This window comes from Asterias amurensis, chromosome 13 (assembly GCF_032118995.1).
Source record: "Asterias amurensis chromosome 13, ASM3211899v1".
NCBI classification, from domain to species: domain Eukaryota; kingdom Metazoa; phylum Echinodermata; class Asteroidea; order Forcipulatida; family Asteriidae; genus Asterias; species Asterias amurensis.
Window position 1 is genome coordinate 12,606,908 of NC_092660.1, and position 8,110 is coordinate 12,615,017.

Sequence of the window (8,110 nt, forward strand, 5' to 3'; positions counted from 1 at the left end):
TTAATTCATTATTACAATACAAAACTTCTTTACATAAATCACCACTGATATACAGTCCTTAACACATTTTTCTAACGTCGTTAAGAGTACTCAAAAACTGGACTGATTATCCTTAATAAATACCATGAACAATATGTCTAGACCACTGTAATAATAAACCTGGTTAATGAGTACTCAAACACACACAAGGTCATGACCTTTGACATAACAAACTTTAAAAAGAGTTCTAAACCCCAAGTGTGTCACAATATTTACATGTCTTTATATAGTAACCAGTAAAAAAACATGGTGGCCACCATGTGAGGGTACCCCAGAAGAGATACCATGTTAATAATTAAAATAATAAATAATTGAATTACAGAGTGACACAAAACAACAGTTTCAATTTATATTTAATTCATTATTACAATACAAAACTTCATTACATAAATCGCCACTTATATACAGTCCTTAACACACTTGTTTAACGTCGTTAAGAGTACTCAAAAACTGGACTGATTATCCCTAACAAATACCATGAACAATGTCTAGACCTTTGTAATAATAAACCTGGTTAATGAGTACTCAAACACACACAAGGTCATGACCTTTGACATTACAAACTTTAACAAGAGTTACTAAACTCCAAGTGTGTCACAATATTTACATGTCTTCATATAGTAACCAGTAAAAAAACATGGTGGCCACCATGTGAGGGTACCCCAGAACAGATACCATGTAAACAATAAGAATAACAAATAATTGAATTACAGAGTGACACAAAATAAAAGTTACAATTTATATTTAATTCAATATTACAATACAAAACTTCATTACATAAATCGCCACTTATATACAGTCCTTAACACACTTGTTTAACGTCTTAAGAGTACTCGAAAACTGGACTGATTATCCATATAAATACCATGGACAATGTCTAGACCTTTGTAATTATAAACCTGTTTAATGAGTACTCAAACACACACACAAGGTCATGACCTTTGTAATAATAAACCTGATTAATGAGTACTCAAACACACACAAGGTCATGACCTTTGACATAACAAACTTTAAAAAGAGTTCTAAACCCCAAGTGTGTCACAATATTTACATGTCTTCATATAGTAACCAGTAAAAGAACATGGTGGCCACCATGTGAGGGTACCCCAGAAGAGATACCATGTTAATAATTAAAATAATAAATAATTGAATTACAGAGTGACACAAAACAAAAGTTACAATTTATATTTAATTCATTATTACAATACAAAACTTCATTACATAAATCGCCACTTATATACAGTCCTTAACACACTTGTTTAACGTCGTTAAGAGTACTCAAAAACTGGACTGATTATCCCTAACAAATACCATGAACAATGTCTAGACCTTTGTAATAATAAACCTGGTTAATGAGTACTCAAACACACACAAGGTCATGACCTTTGACATTACAAACTTTAACAAGAGTTAATAAACCCCAAGTGTGTCACAATATTTACATGTCTTCATATAGTAACCAGTAAAAAAACATGGTGGCCACCATGTGAGGGTGACAGAACAGATACCATGTAAACAATAAGAATAACAAATAATTGAATTACAGAGTGACACAAATTAAAGTTACAATTGATATTTAATTCATTATCAAAATACAAAACTTCATTACATATACCACCACTTACAGTCCTTAACACACTTGTTTAACCTCTTAAGAGTACTCGAAAACTGGACTGATTATCCATATAAATACCATGGACAATGTCTAGACCTTTGTAATTATAAACCTGTTTAATAAGTACTCAAACACACACACAAGGTCATGACCTTTGACATTAAAAACTTTAACAAGAGTTACTAAACCCCAAGTGTGTCACAATATTGACATGTCTTCATATAGTAACCAGTAAAGAAACATACTAGCCGCTATGTGAGGGTTCCCCAGAACAGATACCATGTAAACAATAGAATAACAAATAATTGAATTACAGAGTGACACAAAATAAAAGTTACAATTTTTAATTAATTCATTATTACAATACAAAACTTCATTACATAAATCACCACTTATAAACAGTCCTTAACACACTTGTTTAACGACGTTAAGAGTACTCAAAAACTGGACTGATTATCCTTAATAAATACCATGAACAATGTCTAGACCTTTGTAATAATAAACCTGGTTAATGAGTACTCAAACACACACAAGGTCATGACCTTTGACATAACAAACTTTAAAAAGAGTTCTAAACCCCAAGTGTGTCACAATATTTACATGTCTTCAGATAGTAACCAGTAAAAAAACATGGTGGCCACCATGTGAGGGTACCCCAGAAGAGATACCATGTTAGTTATTAAAATAATAAATAATTGAATTACAGAGTGACACAAAATAAAAGTTACAATTTATATTTAATTCATTATTACAATACAAAACTTCAGTACATAAATCAACACTTATATACAGTCCTTAACACATTTTTTTAACGTCGTTAAGAGTACTCAAAAACTGGACTGATTATCCTTAATAAATACCATGAACAATATGTCTAGACCATTGTAATAATAAACCTGGTTAATGTGAGGGTACCCCTGAACAGATACCATGTAAACAATTAGAATAATAACTAATTGAATTACAGAGTGACACAAAATAAAAGTTACAATTTATATTTAATTCATTATTACAATACAAAACTTCATTACATAAATCACCACTTATATACAGTCCTTAACACACTTGTTTACTTTTTATTGGTAGTGAGTTTACTTTTACAAATAACCTTATGTTGTCTTGACTTTGTACAGAGTAAATATTTTTGTGTAAGTGGCAAAATATCTATCTAGATAATGTCGCTACACACTGCAGAAGTAAGGCCTCTTCATCACCATTCCACCTTGATCGTTCTTGCGCTTGTCGCATCCAAGTGACGCTTCCAAATTCTCTGATGTCATCCATCTAACGCCAACTTGGTCTGCCTCTTCGTCTCGTTTGTGTTCTTTGGGTTCATTCTGTTGACAATGTTCATCTGTTGTCATGATGCCTTAGATGAGGTGGTGAAGCAAGTGTTTTATTGGTGTTGCATAAGGTGGCACAGCATCTTCACGCGTCCAAATTGAAGATGTTCGAACGTGTTAATCCTGTATTAAATATGATCAAAAAAGAAAGAAAAAAATAATTAGAGCGAGATTTGGATTTAAAGGTCAAAGATGTGTGTATACTATATCAAGAATTGCTTTTTATTAAGTATGCATATCCCTCACTCAGTGACCCTCCTGGCGCACGCTTTAACATACATTTTTCAGACAAGGTCAACGGTCATCGCTCCTTCAAATATGCTTCTCCAAGACTTTACAACTCTCTTCCCAACAATATCATAGACTGTGCCACGCTACGAACATTTAAATCTAAACTTAAAACCCATCTTTTCAATCATAGAAGCCCTTAGAGACTTTATTTTGTAATTTGCGCTATATAAGAACTGTTTATTATTATTATCATTAAAGTATATGGGACTATGTTTGAATAATGAAACCTAAGAAGTGCTATTGTCTGCACTTGTATGGATTTCTAAACTTTCATCTCAAGCTTCGCTAAAACAGATCATACCTTCAAATTCCACTTAGGACCCTGGTGAGTAGCTGAGGAATAAGTCTTTCTCCTCAAGCCATGATGTATCTTTCTGTACTGTGACGTCACATCTTCATGGTCCATGTTGACATGCAGTCGTCACAATCATCTACAACAAAATTACAATGTACTCGCATTAGTACCATATCAAGACTTGGATCATCAGGGCCAACTTTCATAGAGCTGCTTAAGAACAAAAAGGATCCAAGCAAATGAAATGCACTGCGAAATGAAGTTTCGAGATTAAAGAGATCATTCTCTAGCTATCTACCTATGTTTGGTGCACTTCAATGACAACTGGGATGTTGTCCGCATAGGCAGGCATCCTCTCGGCTGTTTTCATGTTGGCGCTTGTTATCAGCAGGTATCCCAAGCAGATCTGCAGACTCCTGAAATATATGTCAATTAAGACATTTCAGTATAATTATTTTCACCAAATACTTTTTACTGTAGAACAATTATAGTTCATGTTGCAAGGTTGTATTTGGCACATTTATGTAATACAATGTTATTTTTTTCACATCACTAATCCAGAAGAGGAAAACAGTTATGCTCCAGTCAAAATCACAAAATTTGCCAACAATCAAACTAAAAATAAACTTACCCTGTCTTGTCATTTTGCTCACAGCGTACAAAGGTCCCAATGATTACTTCATGGCCGGCATGTGCAGTTTCCACTGGACTCCCATGAGCAGATGGTTAAACATTTAACCAGTCGCCATAAAAAATAAACGAAAAATACAAACTATTAGCAAAATGCACTTCCCCAACAGAGTTTAGAGATTAAAGAGATCATTCTCTAGCTATCTACCTATGTTTGGTGCACTAAAATGACAGCTGGGATGCTGTCCGCGTAGCACACCACATCCCCAGCAGAACTGCAGACTCCTGAAATATATGCCAATCAAGTTATTACAAAATCACTATTCTCATTAAATACTTTTCACCATAGAACAATATTCATGCTGCGAGGTTTAGATTTTTGTCATGAGGACTCTAGCAATTGGAAAACTGGTGATTTTCAAAGCTAAATTTTAGCATGGAGCCCCTTTTAAATCTAGACATAATCTTGATTTCAGGATAAATCTCAACAACTTACGGTCCCTTAAAATAAACTTACCTTTTCCTGTCGTTTTCGTCGAAGATACACAGCTCCCATTGATGTCTTCATGGCCGCAACTGGAATGGTGCAGTTTCCGTTGGTCTTCAATAGGCAGATGGATCACCGTCGCCGTAAAAAAATTAAAGAAAAAATACAGACAATGAGAAAAATGCATCTCGAAATAGAGTTTTGAGTATAAAGAGATCATTCTCTAGCTATTCTACCTAGGTTTGTTGCGATTTAATCCCATCTTGGATATGTATTGTTTGAAGCTTTGCATGGTGTGGAGAAATAAGAATTAACGGGGACAACCATGTGTAAACCTCTTAAGGTGAGTATTGGCTATGGAAAGAGCTGGTTTGGTCTGGATGTTTCTTACAGTATATTCTGCTCGTCTTCAGGAGAATGCTGGACTACAGGCAATGGTCGAACTTTAGAAGTGCTGGATGGATGAGCATTTGGGCGGGATGGATCAAAGCTGTTCTTGGCCGGTAATGCATGTGAGTTGATTGCTGGCTGGATGTGTGTGCATTGGAGTGTGACATTCTTGTGGTGAGCTGCTGCTGGAAGGGTTGGCTTGAGGATGTCTGACCAGATGTCGTTAATGAAGAAACCGATGTCTTCTGGAACTGTATGGCGTGCTTGTATATCGATGGCCTCCCCGACTCTGCATTGGTGACAGGACTGTACATGAGCTATGAGTTTGGCTTGATTCCACTTGATGATGCTGTCGTGTTCGTGTGAATATTTGATGATGGCTGAATTGTTGAGGTGTTCCAGTGTGCCATGTGCTTTGTGTTCCTTGATTCTTGTTGAGATATTGCGCCCTGGTTCCACGATGTATACTTCACAGTAATCGCAGGGAATGTGGTAAACGCTGGCTTTGTCTCGAGTGTCTTGCTTGTCCTTGTGTGTGTGGAGTGATGCTTGAATCTTGTTTGATGCTGTATGGAAGGTCTTGACTTGAGCTTGAATGAAGATACGTTGAAGCTTGTGAGAAGATAGGCCAATGTTTGGGAGGGAGATTGCAGCCTTGAACTCTGGTAGTTCATCTGGTGTGAGACTTGGCTTGGGCTCGCTGAGGTTGAAAGTTTTGTAGCCATTAAGTTGACGTGATGTCTTGATGTGTTGTAGTTCCTGCTTCAAGCTGCCCTTGTCACAGGTGTCCAAGGTCCAACGGACCAAGGTGTTGGAGACAGCAGACTTGAAGCGAGGATGGTGGAATAATGAGTTGTGAACGTATCTGTTGGTGTGCGTTGGCTTGTGATGTACCGTGTGGGCTAGAGTGCCATCAGCTTGTCTTGTTACTTCGGCACCTAGGAAGGAGATAGCATTGTTTTGTTCTTGTTCCATGTTGAATCGGATACGTAGTTATTGACTGTTCAGTTGATGGAAGAACTTTTGGAGTGCTGTCTTGCCGTTGGGCCAAAACCACAAAGGTGTCGTCAATGTAGCGGAACCTGAGGTTGGGGCGAAGATTGGCGTTCTTGATACCGTCAAGTTAAAACTCCTCCATGAACAAATCCATCAGGACCGGGGATAGAGGAGATCCCATGGTGGCCCCAGAGGTTTGTTCGTAGAATTAGTCTCGCCACCTGAATCTAAAAGCAGAGAAGCAGGTGATAAGGAGGTCGTGGACTTGTTCTGGAGTGAGTCTTGTGCGGTCTGTCAGTGTAGGTTAGGATTGAAGGCATTGTTCGGCGATGTTGCATGCTTCTTCAGTTGGTATGTTGGTGAATAGTGACATGATGTCAAAACTGACAAGGACCTCAGTTGGACGGAGATGTATGTATTTGATAATGTCGACGAACTTGCTTGAGTTGTTAATGTTATGTTCAGTGAGGCAAACTAGTGGATGAAGGGTCTTGGTGGGGTGTCTTGCAGTATTGTAGGTGGGTGATCCCGGGACGCAACGATGGGACGGAGAGGAACATCTGGCTTGTGGCTCTCAAGGTTGGCCAAAAAAACGTGATTAGGCGGATGCGGATGGCTTGAGGTGACAGTACATGGTGTTGTCTATGACCTGCGCTTGATAGAGAGTGCAGAATTTAGCAGTGGGGGTGCGTTCGATGACTGAACAGGAGTTACTTGGCAGGCGTTGGTAGGTATCAGTTGACAGGATGTCGGTTACCTTGTGGTCAGAATCTGTTGTGCAAATGAACACGGTGGCATTAACAATGTTCGTTGACATGATGTGGATAGACTTGTCTTTGTTCAGGGCTCGGATAGTGGCGTGTTCTTGCTTGCTTGTGTTGGGTCTTGGTAACTTGGTGTTTGAAGAGTTTGAAGAATCTGGATGCGGATATGGTTGACGAATGTCTTGTCTAGATTTTTGAGTGCAGGATCGGTAGACTGAATAATATCTTTGACTGGAATCGTGCACTGTGTGGGCGCCAGCACACCTTGCATGATTCAAGTCAAAGACATCAATCAGTCCACTGAACCTGCACTCAAATATCTGGACAAGACAGTCGCCAACCAAGTCCGCATCCAAATTCTGCAAAGACTTCAAACGCCAAGTTACCAAGACCCTACACAAGCAGGCGAGAAAATGCTGATATCTGAGCCCTGCACAAAGACAAGTCCATCCACATCATGTCAGCGGACAAGGGTAATGCCACTATGGTCATGTCTACAACGGATTATGACCACCAAGTAAATGAAATCCTGTCAGCTAATACCTACCAATGCCTGCCAAGGAACCCCAGCCCAGTCATTGAACGCACACTCACCACCAAACTCTGTACTCTCTATCAAGCGCAAGTCATAGACAACACCACGTACCGTCACCTCAAGCCATCCGCATTCACCTGCCCACGTTTCTTCTGCCAACCCAAGATCCACAAGCCAGATAGTCTTCTCCGCCCCATCGTGGCTTCCCAGGGTTCACCTTCTTACAACATTGCAACACACCTCACCAAGAACCTCCATCGACTAGTTGGCCTCACTGAACATCACATCAACAACACAAGCAAGTTAGTCGATATCATCAAGCACATACATCTCCGTCCAACTGATATCCTTGTCAGTTTTGATGTCGTGTCACTGTTCACCAACATACCAATCGAAGAAGCATGCAACATCGCCAACCAAAGCCTTCAAGCCGAACCTACACTGACAGACCGCACAAGCCTCACTCCAGAACAAGTCCACGACCTCCTCATCACAAGCGTCTACGCTTCCAGCTTCAGGTGGTGAGACAAATTCTATGAACAAACCTCTGGGGCCGCCATGAGATATCCTCTATCCCCGCTCCTGGGAGATTCATTCATGGAGGAATTTGAACTTGACAGCATCGAGAAGGTCAATCTTTGCCCTAACCTCTGGCTCCGTTACATTAACGACACCTTTGTGGTTAGGCCTTACGACAAGACAGCACTCCAAGAGTTCTTCCATCA

General features: G+C 39.1%; 1 long non-coding RNA gene across 1 annotated transcript; it reads right to left on the reverse strand.

Annotated features, from left to right (window-relative positions):
- Window positions 1-2,644: 2,644 nt before the first annotated feature.
- LOC139946517 (uncharacterized) lies at window positions 2,645-3,967 on the reverse strand. The gene is made up of 3 exons (XR_011787257.1): window positions 3,882-3,967; window positions 3,590-3,719; window positions 2,645-3,120 (listed from the first exon to the last, which is right to left on the reverse strand). It is a non-coding gene; the product is annotated as an uncharacterized lncRNA (long non-coding RNA).
- Window positions 3,968-8,110: the final 4,143 nt, after the last annotated feature.